This window comes from Dendrobates tinctorius, unplaced genomic scaffold (assembly GCF_039654945.1).
Source record: "Dendrobates tinctorius isolate UK_male_01 unplaced genomic scaffold, ASM3965494v1 ptg000366l, whole genome shotgun sequence".
Classification (NCBI taxonomy): Eukaryota; Metazoa; Chordata; class Amphibia; order Anura; family Dendrobatidae; genus Dendrobates; species Dendrobates tinctorius.
Genome location: NW_027362032.1, coordinates 1599101 through 1620596, shown reverse-complemented (window position 1 = coordinate 1620596; position 21496 = coordinate 1599101). Strand labels below are relative to the sequence as shown.

The 21496-nt window shown below is 49.4% G+C and overlaps 2 protein-coding genes across 2 annotated transcripts in view; one reads left to right on the top strand and one right to left on the bottom strand.

Moving 5' to 3' along the window:
• Positions 1–6169, bottom strand: part of LOC141075656 (oocyte zinc finger protein XlCOF8.4-like) — a 140725-nt gene extending 134556 nt beyond the window's left edge. The window contains exon 1 of the mRNA XM_073562766.1: positions 5765–6169. The gene's annotated coding sequence lies outside the window, so the exon portion shown is untranslated. The remainder of the gene's footprint in view (positions 1–5764) is intronic.
• LOC141075657 (uncharacterized) overlaps positions 1–21496 on the top strand; it is a 206735-nt gene that overhangs the window by 169796 nt on the left and 15443 nt on the right. The window lies entirely within an intron of this gene.

Genomic DNA, 21496 nt, shown 5'->3' with positions numbered 1-21496 from the left:
GTCCATTCCTCGTCGGCCACTTCCTGCTGGGCTTCCTGTGGCGCCCAGGGCGGGAGGACGCAGGATCGCCGCGTCTGACAGGTAAGTAGCGATCCCCGTCCCCAGCAATGTCGCTGGTGAGATCTGCCTGTGTAGCAGCTCACTAGCGACCACCTAGCGATGCACCAGCGATCCTGACCGCGTCATATCGCTAGTCGGGATCGCTGGTGCATCGCTAGGTGTAACGGTACCCTAAGTGTTACAATGAGTCACTTCTAACTGGCTAGATAGAAAAGTTGCAGACTCTGTAATCTCAGGATAAATTACCGTATTTTTCGGACTATAAGATGCAACGGACCATAAGAACACCCCAATTTTCAGTAGGAAAATAGGGGGAAAAAAAATAATGTGTCAAATGGGGGTCCGTCTTACAGTCCGAATTCAGCTTACCTGGGAAGGGATCTGGCACAGGTGAAGTAGTCACAGGGGTCATTCAGTGGTCCAGGCTCGTGCGGTGGCGGCTCTGTGCTAGGGCAGGTTGGTTGTGCTGGGGCAGCTGCGCTGGGGGAGAGGCAGCTGCGCTGAGGCAGGGGCAGCAGCAGCGCTGAGGCAGGGGCAGCAGCAGCGCTGAGGCAGGGGCAGCAGCAGCGCTGAGGCAGGGGCAGCAGCAGCGCTGAGGCAGGGGCAGCAGCAGCGCTGAGGCAGGGGCAGCAGCAGCGCTGAGGCAGGGGCAGCAGCAGCGCTGAGGCAGGGGCAGCAGCAGCGCTGAGGCAGGGGCAGCTGTGCTGGGGCAGGGGCAGCTGTGCTGGTGGCAGCGGGCGGCGCTCTGCGGTGCGGTGGTGGCAGCGGGCTGTGCTCCGGTACAGGGACGGCGGCTCCGCCACGATTTCTTCGCAGCCCGGAGGCCCCCCGCACTTCCCTTGCTGGCCGCCGCCATGTTGCAGTGGCCTCCGGGAGCATGGACGCCGGAAAGAATCTGCCGCAGACCTCAAAATTTGAAATCTCATTTTCAAAAGTGAGAGCCGGCTAATGGTGCCAAAAATGAGAGCAATAGCTTTAACAACCGGTTCCACCGAACCGGGGAGAACCCGCTGAATCCCACCCCTGGCTGCGCCCCGAGGGCTCATAGTGCTGCGCTGTGTGGAGTGGGATTCGAACCCACGCCTCCACGTGGTGACTGCAGACGCTGAACACGCTCCCTGGTGCACAACAGCTTGCACCTCCAGGGACCAGTACTGCTGCTGTCAGGAGTGGGATTCGAACCCACGCCTCTACGGGAGACTGCCCCGAGGGCTCATAGTGCTGCGCTGTGTGGTGCGGGGTGGGCAGGGTCAGCGCTGCGCCCCCAGGGCTCATAGTGCTCCGCTGTGTGGTGCGGGGTGGGTGGGGTCAGCGCTGCGCCCCCAGGGCTTATAGCGCTGCGCTGTGTGGTGCGGCGTGGGCGGGGTCAGCGCTGCACCCCCAGGGCTCATAGTGCTCCGCTGTGTGGTGCGGGGTCATCTCCCATCTCCTCCCTGGCTCTGTGCTGCTGTGTAAGATCGCTTAGTGGTGGGGGAGGGGCGGCAGTGACTGGCCGGTGGGCAGGGTCACTGTGCTATGGGAACCAAGATCCGGCCTGCATAGAAGGTGGAAGAGGGAGGAGTCGTGTGACACGCCGAGCTGCCTGTGACTCATCCCCTGGCTCGGGGGGCGGAGTCAGCGCCGTGCAGCACACAAACAGTCTCTCCCTGGCTTGCAGTACAGTGAGGCTGGGGGATGGGCGGCCGGGCTCTGTGTCACGTGGCTCCGAGCCCACCCCCTGCTTTCTCGGTCTAACTGCAGCAACAATGACGTCACCTGAGCGCCAGATTTGAACCTTGGAGCTGCCGGCCGGTAACTGTATGCCTGTATGGGGTCAGCTGTGGGGGGAGGCAGGGGGTCCCTGCAGAGTGTATGGGGTCAGCTGTGGGGGGCACTGCGGGTAGACAGGGGGTCCCTGCAGAGTGTATGGGGTCAGCTGTGGGGGGCACTGCGGGTAGACAGGGGGTCCCTGCAGAGTGTATGGGGTCAGCTGTGGGGGGCACTGCGTGGGAGACAGGGGGTCCCTGCAGAGTGTTTGGGGTCAGCTGTGGGGGGCACTGCGTGGGAGACAGGTGGTCCCTGCAGGGGGAGGTGAGGACAGTGTATGGGCACAGCTGTGGGGGGCATGGCGGGGTACAGGCGTTCCCTGTGGGGTAGGGGAGGGTTAGGGGGGCTGTGTTGTCACTCTGCTGTGAACACTAATTATGAATGCAATATTTCCCTTATTAATTATTGTTTTTTTATTTCTCTGTCTCTCAGTAGGTAACACTTGGGGCAGTCGCCCGCTCTCTGTGTGTCTGCTGGCAATATACGCTCGTAGAAAAAGGGGTTAATGTACCAGTACAATTCATAGGACTTAATTTTTATTCTATGTCAAAATTCAATAATTTCCTTTTCCCTTTTTTTTCCAATAGGTAACAAGGCATCGTGGACACTAAACTGGCTCAAGAACTGGCGGGACAAGGACACCAAGTTTGCCTAATGGACGACATCGCTATGGAGGAACACAGCTCTCCGGCCACCATCATCATGTGGAGCAGCTAAGCCTCTTCATCCTCGGTTTGGGTAAGTGACAATCCATGTATGTATGGTCTAAGGAGCGGTCATGGCACATGTACATACATGTATGTGTAAACATGTATATACAGTCAGCTGTCATGGCACTCGGGAAGTCACACCAGGGGGCTGTGTGGCCCTGTAGGCCTCTACACCACCACACAGCCTCCCGCAACCCGCTCTACAGCACCACACAGCCTCCCGTAGCCCCGTCTACACCACCACACTTCCTCCTCCAGCCTCTGTCTCCCCCCTCCAGTCCCTGACGCCCCCCCCTCCAGCCTCCTTCCTAATTTAGAGCTTTTGGTTTTTTTTATCAGCATAAATTGTCATTTAAGAAACGATTGTCCATTCAAGAAGAGATTTGTGTTGGCAGATTATCCTAGGAAAGCGTGTTAGATGATAATAATCGTGCTGCCCATCTCACCCGACGAGCAAGCAGCACCAGGGTGGATAAAAATCTTGAATTTTTTAAAAAAAATAAAAAAAATCAGATTTTTTTGATTTAAATCATTTGATTGCAGTTTTCATAATGTGATTTCAAACGGCAAACAAGTCCTTGGATATCCTTTTGACAGTATTTGCACTTTGCTCTTGCACCTTTCTTTCCAAGATCTGCTGCTGGCATCTCAACAAAATGAACCCAAATAGGGTCTCTCTTACGACCTGCTGCCATGGCTCACACAGATCACTTATGAAGTTTGATTGTTACTACAGCCTGAGCCAAGCACTGCTGATGTTACTACAGCCTGAGCCAAGTACTGCTGACTATCCAACAAGTTTGGGCATGTCAACTGAATGCAGGGAAAAAGAAACTAAACCAAAACTGAAACCAAGCTAGAAGTGTGGAATTAAAGGGGCAGTATGAACAAAATGTGGAGGCTATTAATAGTTTATACAATTAAGACATGCTGCTTTTAAACACCTACCTATTGCCATATAGTAAAACAAAAAAGATTTTTACTTACTTTGGGGTCCCCCCCTCACCCTGGCGTTAGATCGTTGCCCCTACTTTCGTCCGTGTAACTATGGGCGCACATGCACACTGCTCTCACTTCTCATTTTAATCGTGATTTATATTAAAAAAAAACCTTTTGATTTAAATCAGTGATTAAAATCATGATTTAAATCGATCCGATTTAAATAGAAAAAAATCTTTTGATTTAAATCGTGATTTAAATCGGCGTGATTTAAATCAATCCACCCTGAGCAGCACCCTTGTTCGTTGGGTGAATTGACCTTTTAAGGGAGCCCGACGTACTCACTAAATTGTCCCTATCCCTAAGTTTTTTTGGATGCAGATTGCTCTCACACGAGTGTTTTTTTGATTTGGAAAAGAAAAGAAATGAGGATGGAGAATCAAAACTTTAAGGCTAAAAAATATACTCACACATATATACACCAACTGTATAGACACACATATAAATATTTATGGTGTATACATTAGGCTATAAGACCTGGAGACTGTTATTACACATGCTGCCACTAGGTTTATTTTCTTTTCTTAAAAAAAAAACAACTGTCGCTGTCAGGAGTGGGATTCGAACCCACGCCTCCACGTGGTGACTGCAGACGCTGAACACGCTCCCTGGTGCACAACAGCTTGCACCTCCAGGGACCAGTACTGCTGCTGTCAAGGAGTGGGATTTGAACCCACGCCTCCACATGTGGTGACTGCAGACGCTTAACACGCTCCCTGGTGCACAACAGCTTGCACCTCCAGGGACCAGTACTGCTGCTGTCAGGAGTGGGATTCGAACCCACGCCTCCACGGGAGACTGCAACCTGAACACAGTGCCTTAGACCACTAGGCCATCCTGACTGCTGACATTGACATGCTCCCTGGTGACACAAGAGTTTGCACCACCAGGGACTTCAGTACAGATCTGCTGTCCAAATCAGACATTGGGGCCCCTGGTGGGACTTCTGGCAAAGCCAGAGGGGACATTGGGATGTCATTTGAAAGCTAATTACCAGACTGAGGTGAGGGAGCAGTTCTTGGGGCTGTGTGGTGCTCTGTTGGGCATTTGTGCACCCTCAAGCCTGCACCACAAGGACCACTTTTATCCATGGACAGCCAGACTCTGACCCCCTGAATTCAAATTCCATTTGAATTCAAATACAACACAAAAAACACAAAAAGTTGTGCATACAACTTATACCACAATGAACAGATGACTAATAAAACAATCCACCAGGAGTTAACAGTGGACATGTGGAGCTTTCATGTAGCCTCACTGTGCCCAGTAACATTGGCTGGTCACCCTACATGAGAAAAAATTGTAATATTCCAATATTCAAAACTCTGTCCCTGTCTAATTTCTTTGTAACAAGACATCAGATGATCGTAGATAAAGGCATTTTATTCAACTTTTCACAAAGTTAACAGAGAGGCTGTAAAAACATCAAGAGACATTTTTTGGCTTAAAAAAAAAAAAAAAAATTTAAACTGATGAATCAGCTGGTAAGTTTTTTTGGATGTACAGTGGTCAGATGGATTTGAGAAGGACGTTCTCTCGGCAGACGGGTGCCTGTTATACCCTATAGAATATATTCAGTGTACACGTCCTGGTGTGAAAAGAACCTAATATATATATATTTTTTTTTTTACTCCAAAAACAGAAAAAAAAACAGAGTGAAGGCCATCAGTTTCCACCAGACACAAACAAACCTAAGTTTGCTTCGGCCAGAAATCACTCGAAATAAAAGGGTTTCCAGGACCTTCAGGCCCCTGAAGCTTAAAACTAGTGAAGAGACTGGGGGGGGTGAAAACTAAATTATATATATATATACACACACCACCTGCCCAGACTGGACTGATGACGACCCGACCAGAACCCATGTGAGGCCTAGTCGGCCCCGGTAACTGAAAAGGCCACTACTGTTATGCTTTTAATCCTTTCCCAGTCATATAAAAGAATTTTAAAAAAAATGGCCGGAGAGTTGTTATATGGCGCAAGTTCCCACCCAAAAAAAGTTTCTAACACATTCAGTTACAAATGTGTAATTTTCCTACATCTGAGGGGGAAAAGGCCACCATGGAGGTGTGTGTAAGAAGGTATGGCCGCTCCCAGGGTCCTCCATCACACACAGAGGCCTAGAGACATCACCGGCCTCACACGGCCCGAACTACGCGCACAGACTGAAGAAGAAGGGGTTCCGCCATTACCTGAGGAGATTGTGCGCCTCCATGCTGCGGTTCTGGAGCACACCACGGCCACACGGAGCGGGGTGGACGGCATTATGGTATCAGGCCGCCGAGATCTCCCCCTCACGAAAACCTCCTGACTCGGCGGAGACACGGTGAGGAGGACCGCAGCCGCTGCTACAGATGGCGGCACTTCCGCCTGTGCTCCGCCACCACAGGAACTAAAATGGCGGCCGGGCGGGGAAGTGACGTGTGGTGAGGAGACGTGGGAGGCCGGACTGAGTCATGGAGGAGGCGACGGTGGTGTCGTAATGTTTGCTGTGGAGAGCGCAGCAGAGGAGCGGAGCTGTCAGCGGGGAAGAGCGCGGCACAACACAAAGCCCGGAGGAGGGAGCGGCGACACCCCGCAGAGGACAGAAGGGAGACGGTGTGTGGGGGGAGAGAGTGGGGGGAGCAGAGGCTGAGCATGGGGGGAGGAGCAGAGGCTGAGCATGGGGGGGGAGCAGAGGCTGAGCATGGGGGGGGAGCAGAGGCTGAGCATGGGGGGGGGAGCAGAGGCTGAGCATGGGGGGGGAGCAGAGGCTGAGCATGGGGGGGAGCAGAGGCTGAGCATGGGGGGGGAGCAGAGGCTGAGCATGGGGGGGGAGCAGAGGCTGAGCATGGGGGGGGAGCAGAGGCTGAGCATGGGGGGGGGGAGCAGAGGCTGAGCATGGGGGGGGGAGCAGAGGCTGAGCATGGGGGGGAGCAGAGGCTGAGCATGGGGGGGGGGGGGAGCAGAGGCTGAGCATGGGGGGGGGGGGGAGCAGAGGCTGAGCATGGGGGGGGGGGGAGCAGAGGCTGAGCATGGGGGGGGGGAGCAGAGGCTGAGCATGGGGGGGGAGCAGAGGCTGGGCATGGGGGGGGAGCAGAGGCTGAGCATGGGGGGGGGAGCAGAGGCTGGGCATGGGGGGGGAGCAGAGGCTGAGCATGGGGGGGAGCAGAGGCTGAGCATGGGGGGGGGGAGCAGAGGCTGAGCATGGGGGGGGGGGAGCAGAGGCTGAGCATGGGGGGGGGGAGCAGAGGCTGAGCATGGGGGGGAGCAGAGGCTGGGCATGGGGGGGGAGCAGAGGCTGAGCATGGGGGGGAGCAGAGGCTGAGCATGGGGGGGGGGGAGCAGAGGCTGGGCATGGGAGGGGAGCAGAGGCTGAGCATGGGGGGGGAGCAGAGGCTGAGCATGGGGGGGGAGCAGAGGCTGAGCATGGGGGGGGGAGCAGAGGCTGAGCATGGGGGGGGAGCAGAGGCTGAGCATGGGAGGGGGAGCAGAGGCTGAGCATGGGGGGGGGAGCAGAGGCTGAGCATGGGGGGGGAGCAGAGGCTGAGCATGGGGGGGGAGCAGAGGCTGAGCATGGGGGGGAGCAGAGGCTGAGCATGGGGGGGGAGCAGAGGCTGAGCATGGGGGGGAGCAGAGGCTGAGCATGGGGGGGGAGCAGAGGCTGAGCATGGGGGGGGAGCAGAGGCTGAGCATGGGGGGGGAGCAGAGGCTGAGCATGGGGGGGGAGCAGAGGCTGAGCATGGGGGGGGAGCAGAGGCTGAGCATGGGGGGGGAGCAGAGGCTGAGCATGGGGTGGGAGCAGAGGCTGAGCATGGGGTGGGAGCAGAGGCTGAGCATGGGGGGGGAGCAGAGGCTGAGCATGGGGGGGGAGCAGAGGCTGAGCATGGGGAGGGGGGAGCAGAGGCTGAGCATGGGGAGGGGGGAGCAGAGGCTGAGCATGGGGGGGGAGCAGAGGCTGAGCATGGGGGGGGAGCAGAGGATGGTGCTTGGGGGGCGGAGCCGGAGCTGGAGTGTGGTGGACGGGAGATAAAACACAACCTTAGTATGTAGGGCTGTGGAGTCGGAGCTCATTTTGGTGGAGTCGGAGTTGGTATAAAATGGACCGATTCCGACTCCTAAAATATATAATAAATTGGGTACAGTAGTTCAATGCAGAATGTGCTGAATATTTTTTCATAGGAATTTGGGAAAGTTATGAAATGTCCTATAAATGGCTGTTCTATTCCTGATCTAAGGCTACATTCACACACAGCGTTTTTGCTGCGTTTTTTGAGGATACGTTTTTCAGTTGCAAAAGCAGATCAGCTTTTTAAAAACTGCATCACCTGAAAGGTTTTTGAGCTCATAGATAATGTTTTCAATATCAGAGCAGATTTCTAATCTGCTTTTATTTATATATCTGTCTATCCATATCATATCTGTACCAAAAAGAATGAAAGCCGGATAGCACACAGACTAACACTCCTTTTTTTTAGCACCAGTCAGGTCCACCTCATAGCTGCCCAAAAGGACGCCCAGGACAGGCATTGCTCGTCTTCAGTAACATCAACTGATAGTTGGAATAAATATACTGCATTCACCACCACATCTTCTTAAGGTGCAGGCTTTATTTTCAAGTGTAGGGGTGTGCAGTATGAGGTTCTGCCCCCCCCAGGTTTGATCCTGGCTACGCCCATGATGTGGATGTAGCCTGAGGATCTAGGCTTTGTCTTAGCCGAGATAAGTCATAGTATGTGTGTGTGTGTATATATATATATATATATATATATATATATATATATATATATATACACACACACACACACACACTACAGACCAAAGGTTTGGAAACACCTCAATCAAAGCGTATTCTTTATTTTCATGACTATGGTTTAATAAGTGAGATTTCTTGCCTTATAAATGGGGTTGGGACCATCAGTTGTGCATAAGTCTGGTGGATACACAGCTGATAGTCCTACTGAATAGACTATTAGAATTTGTATTATGGTAAGAAAAAAGCAGCTGAGTAAAGAAAAACGAGTGGCCATTATTACTTTAAGAAATGAAGGTCAGTCAGTCCGAAAAATTGGGAAAACTTTGAAAGTGTCCCCACGTGCAGTGGCAAAAACCATCAAGCGCTACAAAGAAACTGGCTCACATGAGGACCGCTCCAGGAAAGGAAGACCAAGAGTCACCTCTGCTGCGGAGGATAAGTTCATCCGAGTCACCAGCCTCAGAAATCGCAGGTTAACAGCAGCTCAGATCAGAGACCAGGTCAATGCCACACAGAGTTCTAGCAGCAGACACATCTCTACAACAACTGCTAAGAGGAGACTTTGTGCAGCAGGCCTTCATGGTAAAATAGCTGCTAGGAAACCACTGCTAAGGACAGGCAACAAGCAGAAGAGACTTGTTTGGGCTAAAGAACTCAAGGAATGGACATTAGACCAGTGGAAATCTGTGCTTTGGTCTGATGAGTCCAAATTTGAGATCTTTGGTTCCAACCACCTTGTCTTTGTGCGACGCAGAAAAGGTGAACGGATGGACTCTACATACCTGGTTCCCACCGTGAAGCATGGATGAGGAGGTGTGATGGTGTGGGGGTGCTTTACTGGTGACACTGTTGGGGATTTATTCAAAATTGAAGGCATACTGAACCAGCATGGCCACCACAGCATCTTGCAGCGGCATGCTATTCCATCCGGTTTGTGTTTAGCTGGACCATCATTTATTTTTCAACAGGACAATGACCTCAAACACACCTCCAGGCTGTGTAAGGGCTATTTGACCAAGAAGGAGAGTGATGGGGTGCTACGCCAGATGACCTGGCCTCCACAGTCACCAGACCTGAACCCAATCGAGATGGTTTGGGGTGAGCTGGACCGCAGAGTGAAGGCCAAAGGGCCAACAAGTGCTAAGCATCTCTGGGAACTCCTTCAAGACTGTTGGAAGTCCATTTCCAGTGACTACCTCTTGAAGCTCATCAATAGAATGCCAAGAGTGTGCAAAGCAGTAATCAAAGCAAAAGGTGGCTACTTTGAAGAACCTAGAATATAAGACACATTTTCAGTTGTTTCACACTTTTTTGTTAATTATATAATTCCACATGTGTTAATTCATAGCTTTGATGCCTTCAGAGTGAATCTACAATTTTCATAGTCATGAAAATAAAGCAAACTCTTTGAATGAGAAGGTGTGTCCAAACTTTGGTCTGTACAGCCATGGCTAAAAATTTTGAGAATGACACAAATAATAATTTTTACAAAGTCTACTGCTTCATTTTTTCTAATGGCAATTTGCATATACTCCAGAATGTTATAAAGAGTGATCAGCTTAACAGCAATTACTTGCAAAGTCAATATTTGCCTAGAAAATTAACTTTATCCCCCAAAATACATTTCAACATCATTGCAGCCCTGCCTTAAAAGGACCAGCTAACATCGTTTCAGTGATTGCTCCATTAACACAGGTGTGGGTGTTGATGAGGACAGGGCTGGAGATCAATCTGTCATGATTAAGTAAGAATGACACCACTGGACACTTTAAAAGGAGGCTGGTGCTTGGCATCATTGTTTCTCTTCTGTTAACCATGGTTATCTCTAAAGAAACACGTGCAGTCATCATTGCACTGCACAAAAATGGCCTAACAGGGAAGAGTATCGCAGCTAGAAAGAATGCACCTCAGTCAACAATCTATCGCATCATCAAGAACTTCAAGGAGAGAGGTTCCCTTGTTGCCAAAAAGGCTCCAGGGCGCCCAAGAAAGACCAGCAAGCGCCAGGACCGTCTCTTAAAAGTGCTTCAGCTGTGGGATCGGACTACCAGCAGTGCAGAGCTTGCTCAGGAATGGCAGCAGGCAGGTGTGAGTGCTTCTGCACACGCTGTGAGGCGGAGACTCTTGGAGCAAGGCCTGGTCTCAAGGAGGACAGCAAAGAAGCCACTTCTCTCCAGAAAAAACATCATGGACAGACTGATATTCTGCAAGAGGTACAGGGAGTGGACTGCTGAGGACTGGGGTAAAGTCATTTTCTCTGATGAATCCCCTTTTCGATTGTTTGGGACATCTGGAAAACGGCTTATTCGGAGAAGACCAGGTGAGCGCTACCACCAGTCTTGTCTCATGCCAACTGTCAAGCATCCTGAAACCAGGGCCGCCATCAGGGCATGACAGGCCTTACATGTGTATGGGGCCCGGTGATTAGGGGGGCCCGACCATGCTGGCAGCCCGATCCGCGCTGGGGCCCCCCTACATTTTATACAGGCTTCTGCAGCTATATTTTAAATTCAGACTCAGCGCCTGCCGGGCCCCTCGGGCAGGCCCCCCCCCCCCCCCGCACCATGGTCCAGCCAGCGCCGAAATCCCCCCCTGCACAACGGTCCAGCCACAGCTCCGCCCTCACCTGACGTCACACACTGCTCTGCTCCTCCACTTCCTCATTCAGTCAGTGTGCCACGTGGGACTGGGAGAGGGAGGGAGCCTCGCCGCTGGAGCACAGCCAGATAACAAGGTAAGAATTTTTTTTTTTTTTTTTTTTTTTTGAGAGCGGCTATCCAGGGAGCCTGGGGCAGAATGCTGGACACTGGGGGCAGAATGCTGGACGCTGGGGGCAGAATGCTGGACGCTGGGGACAGAATGCTGGACGCTGGTGGCAGAATGCTGGATATGAGGGCAGACTGTGAGACGGGGCAGAATGCTGGACGCTGGGGCAGAATTCTGGACATGGGGCAGAAGAATGCTGGACGCTGGGGCAGAATTCTGGACATGGGGCAGAAGAATGCTGGACGCTGGGGCAGAATTCTGGACATGGGGCAGAATGCTCGAAGCTGGGGCAGAATGCTGGAGACTGAGGCAGAATGCTGGACATGGGGGCAGGCTGTGAGCTGGGGCAGAATGTTGGATACAGATACTGCACAGTACCACTCATCCTGTATATATATACACTGCACAGTACCACTCCTGTATATGTATATACTGCACAGTACCACTCCTCCTGTATATATACACTGCACAGTACCACTCCTGTATATGTATATACTGCACAGTACCACTCCTGTATATGTATATACTGCACAGTACCACTCCTGTATATACACTGCACAGTACCCCTCCTCCTGTATATATACACTGCACAGTACCCCTCCTCCTGTATATATACACTGCACAGTATCACTCCTCCTGTATATATACACTGCACAGTATCACTCCTCCTGTATATATACACTGCACAGTACCCCTCCTATATATACACTGCACAGTACCCCTCCTCCTGCATATATGCACTGCACAGTACTACTCCTGTCCTGTATATATACACCGCACAGTACCACTCCTGTTCTGCATATATGCATTGCACAGTACCACTCCTGTCCTGTATATATACACTGCACAGTACCACTCCTGTCTATATACACTGCACAGTCCCACTCCTGTATATATACACTGCACAGTACCACTCCTGTATATGTATATACACAGCACCACTCCTGTCTATATACACTGCACAGTCCCACTCCTGTATATATACACTGCACAGTACCACTCCTGTCCTGCATATACACACTGCACAGTAACACTCCTGTACATATACACTGCACAGTACCACTCCTGTATATACACTGCACAGTACCACTCCTGTCCTGTATATATACACTGCACAGCACCACTCCTCCTGTCCTGTATATATGCACTGCACAGTACCACTCCTGTCCTGTATATATGCACTGCACAGCACCACTCCTGTCCTGTATATATACACTGCACAGCACCACTCCTCCTGTCCTGTATATATACACTGCACAGTACCACTCCTATATATACACTGCACAGTAACCCTCCTCCTGCATATATGCACTGCACAGTACCACTCCTGTCCTGTATATATACACTGCACAGTACCACTCCTCCTTTCCTGTATATATACACTGCACAGTACCACTCCTCCTGTCCTGTATATATACCCTGCACAGCACCACTCCTGTCCTGTATATATACACTGCACAGTACCACTCCTGCATATATGCACTGCACAGTACCACTCCTGTCCTGTATATATACACTGCACAGTACCACTCCTGTCCTGAATATATCCACTGCACAGTACCACTCCTGTCCTGTATATATACACACTGCACAGTACCACTCCTGTCTATATACACTGCACAGTTCCACTCCTGTATATATACAATGCACAGTACCACTCCTGTCCTGCATATACACACTGCACAGTACCACTCCTCCTGTATATATACACTGCACAGTACCACTCCTGTATATAGAAAGTACCAAACAAAGAAGCAGTCAAAAAATCCATAAAACTATGATATTTATTAAAGATAATTTAAAACATTAATAGATATGGACACACAGTGTTTGGACAGGGAAAAGGAACAGCATATAAATGAACACAATGGTCATGAAGGGCCAACGAAGCTGCAAACACCCCGCCAGGATAGTAAAATGCAGAGCTAGATGGTATAGCTAATAAGAGTTAAGGGGTTATATAAAGTATAATAAGACAAATCATACAGCAAGTGCTACAATCCTTCATAAGAAGTATACCCTGACAAAGTGCAAATGCGCACATGCAAAATTGATGTATAATACACGTCATACTAATGACCTAATAAACTGCATTACTATACCTGAAGTACGGGGGGAAGCAGCAAGGTCGGTCCTATCCCCGACGCGCGTTTCGGAGCTAGAAAAACAACTTCCTCAGGGAAGCACCACTCCTCCTGTCCTGTATATATACACTGCACAGTACCACTCCTCCTGTCCTGTATATATGCACTGCACAGTACCACTCCTCCTGTATATATAAACTGCACAGTACCACTCCTGTCCTGCATATACACACAGCACAGTACCACTCCTCCTGTATATATACACTGCACAGTACCACTCCTGTCCTGTATATATGCACTGCACAGTACCACTCCTGTATATATACACTGCACAGTACCACTCCTGTCCTGCATATACACACAGCACAGTACCACTCCTCCTGTATATATACACTGCACAGTACCACTCCTCCTGTCCTGTATATATGCACTGCACAGTACCACTCCTCCTGTATATATACACTGCACAGTACCACTCCTGTCTATACACACTGCGCAGTCCCACTCCTGTATATATACACTGCACAGTACCACTCTTCCTGTATATATACACTGCACAGCACCACTCCTCCTATATACACTGCACAGTACCCCTCCTCCTGTATATATACACTGCACAGTACCACTCGTGTCTTGTATATATACACTGCACAGCACCACTCCTCCTGTCCTGCATATATGCACTGCACAGTACCACTCATGCCATGTATATATATACACTGCACAGTACCACTCCTGTCCTGCATATACACACTGCACAGTACCACTCCTGCATATATACATTGCACAGCACCACTCCTGTATATACACTGCACAGTACCACTCCTGTCCAGTATATATACACTGCACAGTACCACTCCTGTCCTGTATATATACACTGCACAGCACCACTCCTCCTGTCCTGCATATATGCACTGCACACTACCACTCATGTCCTGTCTATATACACTGCACAGTACCACTCTTGTCTATATACACTGCACAGTCCCACTCCTGTATATATACACTGCACAGTACCACTCCTGTCCTGCATATATACACTGCACAGCACCACTCCTCCTGTGATGTATATATACACTGCACAGCACCACTCCTGTCCTGTATATATACACTGCACAGTACCACTCCTCCTGTATATATACACTGCACAGTACCACTCCTCCTGTATATATACACTGCACAGTACCACTCCTGTATATATACACTGCACAGTACCACTCCTGTCCTGTATATATGCACTGCACAGTACCACTCCTGTCCTGTATATATACACTGCACAGTACCACTCCTGTCCTGCATATATGCATTGCAAAGTACCACTCCTGTCCTGTGTATATACACACTGCACAGTACCACTCCTGTCTATATACACTGCACAGTTCCACTCCTGTATATATACACTGCACAGTACCACTCCTGTCCTGCATATACACACTGCACAGTACCACTCCTCCTGTATTTATACACTGCACAGTACCACTCCTGTATATACACTGCACAGTACCACTCCTGTCCTGTATATATACACTCCACAGCACCACTCCTCCTGTCCTGTATATATACACTGCACAGCACCACTCCTCCTGTCCTGTATATATACACTGCACAGCACCACTCCTCCTGTCCTGTATATATACACTGCACAGCACCACTCCTCCTGTCCTGTATATATACACTGCACAGCACCACTCCTGTCCTGTATATACACACTGCACAGTACCACTCCTGTCCTGCATATACACACAGCACAGTACCACTTTTCCTGTATATATACACTGCACAGTACCACTCCTGTCCTGTATATATACACTCCACAGCACCACTCCTCCTGTCCTGTATATATACACTGCACAGTACCACTCCTCCTGTCCTGTATATATGCACTGCACAGTACCACTCCTCCTGTCTATACACACTGCACAGTACCACTCCTGTATATATACACTGCACAGTACCACTCCTCCTGTATATATACACTGCACAGCACCACTCCTCCTGTATATACACTGCACAGTACCCCTCCTGTATATATACACTGCACAGTACCACTCGTGTCCTGTATATATACACTGCACAGCACCACTCCTCCTGTCCTGCATATATGCACTGCACTATCCACTCATGCCCTGTATATATACACTGCACAGTACCACTCCTGTCTATATACACTGCAGTCCCACTCCTGTATATATACACTGCACAGTCCCACTCCTGTCCTGCATATACACACTGCACAGTACCACTCCTGCATATATACATTGCACAGCACCACTCCTGTATATAAACTGCACAGTACCACTCCTGTCCTGTATATATACACTGCACAGTACCACTCCTGTCCTGTATATATACACTGCACAGCACCACTCCTCCTGTCCTGCATATATGCACTGCACAGTACCACTCCTGTCTATATACACTGCACAGTCCCACTCCTGTATATATACACTGCACAGTCCCACTCCTGTCCTGCATATACACACTGCACAGTACCACTCCTGCATATATACATTGCACAGCACCACTCCTGTATATACACTGCACAGTACCACTCCTGTCCTGTATATATACACTGCACAGTACCACTCCTGTCCTGTATATATACACTGCACAGCACCACTCCTCCTGTCCTGCATATATGCACTGCACAGTACCACTCATGTCCTGTCTATATACACTGCACAGTACCACTCCTGTCTATATACACTGCACAGTCCCACTCCTGTATATATACACTGCACAGTACCACTCCTGTCCTGCATATATACACTGCACAGCACCACTCCTCCTGTGATGTATATATACACTGCACAGCACCACTCCTGTCCTGTATATATACACTCCACAGTACCACTCCTCCTGTATATATATACTGCACAGTACCACTCCTCCTGTATATATACACTGCACAGTACCACTCCTCCTGTCCTGTATATATGCACTGCACAGTACCACTCCTCCTGTATATATACACTGCACAGTACCACTCCTCCTGTCCTGTATATATACACTGCACAGCACCACTCCTCCTGGCCTGTAAATATGTACTGCACAGTACCACTCCTGTCCTGCATATATACACTGCACAGCACCACTCCTGTGATGTGTATATATACACTGCACAGCATCACTCCTGTCCTGTATATATACACTCCACAGTACCACTCCTCCTGTATATATACACTGCACAGTACCACTCCTCCTGTATATATACACTGCACAGTACCACTCCTCCTGTATATATACACTGCACAGTACCACTCCTGTCCTGTATATATGCACTGCACAGTACCACTCCTGTATATATACACTGCACAGTACCACTCCTCCTGTCCTGTATATATACACTGCACAGCACCACTCCTCCTGGCCTGTAAATATGCACTGCACAGTACCACTCCTGTCCTGTATATTTACACTGCACAGCACCACTCCTGTCCTGTATATATACACTGCACAGTACCACTCCTGTCCTGCATATACACACTGCACAGTACCACTCCTCCTGTCCTGTATATATATGCACTGCACAGTACCACTCCTCCTGTATATATACACTGCACAGTACCACTCCTGTATATACACTGCACAGTACCACTCCTGTCCTGTATATATACACTCCACAGCACCACTCCTTCTGTCCTGTATACATACACTGCACAGCACCACTCCTTCTGTCCTGTATATATACACTGCACAGTACCACTCCTGTCCTGTATATATACACTGCACAGCACTACTCCTCCTGTCCTGTATATACACACTGCACAGCACTAATCCTCCTGTCCTGTATATATACACTGCACAGCACCACTCCTGTCCTGTATATACACACTGCACAGTACCACTCCTGTCCTGCATATACATACAGCACAGTACCACTCCTCCTGTATATATACACTGCACAGTACCACTCCTCCTGTCCTGTATATATGCACTGCACAGTACCACTCCTCCTGTATATATACACTGCACAGTACCACTCCTGTCTTTACACACTGCACAGTCCCACTCCTGTATATATACACTGCACAGTACCACTCCTGTCCTGTATATATACACTGCACAGTACCACTCCTCCTGTATATATACACTGCACAGCACCACTCCTATATATACACTGCACAGTACCCCTCCTCCTGTATACACTGCACAGTACCACTCATGTCCTGTATATATACACTGCACAGCACCACTCCTCCTGTGATGTATATATACACTGCACAGCACCACTCCTGTCCTGTATATATACACTCCACAGTACCACTCCTCCTGTATATATACACTCCACAGTACCACTCCTCCTGTATATATACACTGCACAGTACCACTCCTCCTGTATATATACACTGCACAGTACCACTCCTCCTGTCCTGTATATGCACTGCACAGTACCACTCCTCCTGTATATATACACTGCACAGTACCACTCCTCCTGTCCTGTATATATGCACTGCACAGTACCACTCCTCCTGTATATATACACTGCACATTACCACTCCTCCTGTCCTGTATATATACACTGCACAGCACCACTCCTCCTGGCCTGTATATATGCACTGCACAGCACCACTCCTGTCCTGTATATATACACTGCACAGTACCACTCCTGTCCTGCATATACACACTGCACAGTACCACTCCTCCTGCCCTGTATATATATGCACTGCACAGTACCACTCCTCCTGTATATATACACTGCACAGTACCACTCCTCCTGTATATATACACTGCACAGTACCACTCCTGTATATATACACTGCACATTACCGCTCCTCCTGTATATATACACTGCACAGTACCACTCCTGTATATATACATTGCACAGTACCACTACTCCTGTCCTGTATATATACTCTGCACAGTACCACTCCTCCTGTCCTGTATATATACGCTGCACAGTACCACTCCAGTCCTGTATATATTCACTGCACAGTACCACTCCTCCTGTATATACACACTGCACAGTACCACTCCTCCTGTATATATATACACTGCACAGTACCACTCCTCCTGTATATATACACTGCACAGTACCACTCCTCCTGTCCTGTATATATACACTGCACAGTACCGCTCCTCCTGTATATATACACTGCACAGTACCACTCCTCCTGTATATATATACTCTGCACAGTACCACTCCTGTATATATACATTGCACAGTACCACTACTCCTGTCCTGTATATATACGCTGCACAGTACCACTCCTCCTGTCCTGTATATATACACTGCACAGTACCACTCCAGTCCTGTATATATTCACTGCACAGTACCACTCCTGTATATACACACTGCACAGTACCACTCCTCCTGTATATATATATATACTCTGCACAGTACCACTCCTGTATATATACATTGCACAGTACCACTACTCCTGTCCTGTATATATACGCTGCACAGTACCACTCCTCCTGTCCTGTATATATACACTGCACAGTACCACTCCAGTCCTGTATATATACTCTGCACAGTACCACTCCTCCTGTGTATATACACTGCACAGTACCACTCCTGTATATGTATATACTGCACAGTACCACTCCTCCTGTATATATACACTGCACAGTACCACTCCTGTATATATACACTGCACAGTACCACTCCTCCTGTATATATATACTGCGCAGTACCACTCCTTCTGTCCTGTATATATACACTGCACAGTACCACTCCTCCTGTATATACACACTGCACAGTACCACTCCTCCTGTATATATATATATATATACACTTCACAGTACCACTCCTCCTGTCCTGTATATATACACTGCACAGTACCACTCCAGTCCTGTATATATTCACTGCACAGTACCACTCCTCCTGTATATATACACACTGCACAGTACCACTCCTCCTGTATATATACACACTGCACAGTACAACTCCTCCTGTCCTGTATATATACACTGCACAGTACCACTCCTGTATATGTATATACCGCACAGTACCACTCCTCCTTTATATATACTCTGCACAGTACCACTCCTCCTGTGTATATACACTGCACAGTACCACTCCTGTATATGTATATACTGCACAGTACCACTCCTCCTGTATATATACACACTGCAGAGTACCACTCCTGTATATGTATGTACTGCACAGTACCACTCCTCCTGTATATATACACTGCACAGTGCCACTCCTATATATGTATATACTGCACAGTACCACTCATCCTGTATATATACACTGCACAGTACCACTCCTATATATGTATATACTGCACAGTACCACTCATCCTGTATATATATATATATACACTGCACAGTACCACTCCTGTATATGTATATACTGCACAGTACCACTCCTGTATATATACACTGCACAGTACCACTCCTGTATATGTATATACTGCACAGTACCACTCCTCCTGTATATATACACTGCACAGTACCACTCCTGTATATGTATATACTGCACAGTACCACTCCTCCTGTATATATATACACTGCACAGTACCACTCCTGTATATGTATATACTACACAGTACCTCTCCTCCTGTATGACTGTGTTGACATAGGGCTAAACAACCCCTTGGCGCATTTCCTCAGCCCCACTTAACCATACAAATCAAAACTCAGAGACCAAGTGATGGGTGAAGGTCAGTCACAGCTTTATTAAATGTTTTCTTACCAACCATTTGAAAAGGCACTTAGCTTTCTTAAAAACGCGCTCGCTGCCTAATGCCCTACTCCATATTCGCAGGCAAGTCAGCCAGCAAGCCGTAACTTATGTGCCATTACTTCTCCACCGCCACGGAGGATCCTGTTTCTCAAACAGGACTCCGACCCCCACCCATCAGTAGCAATGCCTGCTCTATGCCATCTTGGAGACCGGATAAGATATCGAGCCCGATATTGTTCAAGTGCACCCCGTCAGGTCTCAATAAAGCAGCATTATCCCCTTCCAGTTGTCTGTGTCTAACAACCAAACCTCTCACGCACCATCTTAGAAATACAGGCGTGTATGGTCCTCCTAGTGCGCTCAACGGCAATACCATCCCTAGCTCCTTGCCACACCGCCCTCGGGACAATCTCAGACCAGACTAGCACCAATTCCTGAAAAAAAAACCATGGAAACGTTCCATATCAGCCCGCATCATTGTGAGAAGCTCTGCCACCTGTACGATCATAGATCATTCCCCCCGCGTGCAGAATCCAAAATTATAGGACCCCTGGCTCCTCTTGCAATCGATACCACTTCCGGTAGAACTTGCGGCCATTGCAAGCCCCTGATGCCTCTCCACATGAAGGCCACGTCACGGAAACCTAGATGCCTCCCCCCAGGGCGGCACTCAGCTCGCTGTGCTGCTCAAAATATGTAGGAGTGTCCTAGTAACCAGACAGTCGGTCTAACGGCATCATAGGCTTGCCACGTAGACGAAGTCACCGACGAACGAACCAGCGACATCAAATGCTCGCGACCATCTCCTACAGATGCACCCGGGTCCGCTGATGGAGGAGGGACTCCATCCCCAGCATATTTATCGGGCAACGGGAGGCGGGTAACTGTCGGCGCAAGGGTGGACATGGACATACGCCCTACCGCGTCCGTAAGTGCCTGGACGGCAGCATCTGTGGCCTGCGCAGCTGCGAGAGACCTCTCAAGGGTAGCAAGACGAGCCTCGAGCTGACGCACAAGCTGTAACAGCTGCTTCTGATCTGCCATCTCTAGCCAGACCCTGGCGCTAGTATTATGTTACGGCGGCGGTACACGCTTAAAAAAATATAAATAAACGTGTTCGCCGCCCGGGGTCCATCGTGCGCCAGGTGATATAACCGCTGCTAGAGAGGCAGAGCACTATGGCGGTAATGTGCACGGGGTTAACTGCACTCTAAGTGCACAGAAGAGAGCTCTGTTATGCTCACAGAGCTGCAGGGAAAAGAATAAAGTGACACGCTACGTCTGTTCGGGGACACAGAATAACAGCGAAACTGTCACGGTAAAAATAGTCACAGAAGTAGCCTTAGGCAGCAGGACTACTCCCTCTAGACCTACCGTGAAATCAGACAGGAGGCGTCGCAACTGCACAGTACCACTCCTGTCCTGTATATATACACTGCACAGTACCACTCCTGTCCTGCATATATGCACTGCACAGCACCACTCCTGTTCTGCATATATGCACTGCACAGTACCACTCCTGACGTAGTATGCAACCATCCGCCCCAAGTCAGTCCCCAATAAAACATCAGTGGGCAGGTTTTCAGACACTCCCACCTCCCTCAACCCGCTCCCAGCACCCCAATCGAGATAAACTCGTGCCACTGGCAAAGGACAACGGGTGCCTCCAATCCCGGTGACAGTCAGGGTTTTCCCCTCAACAAAC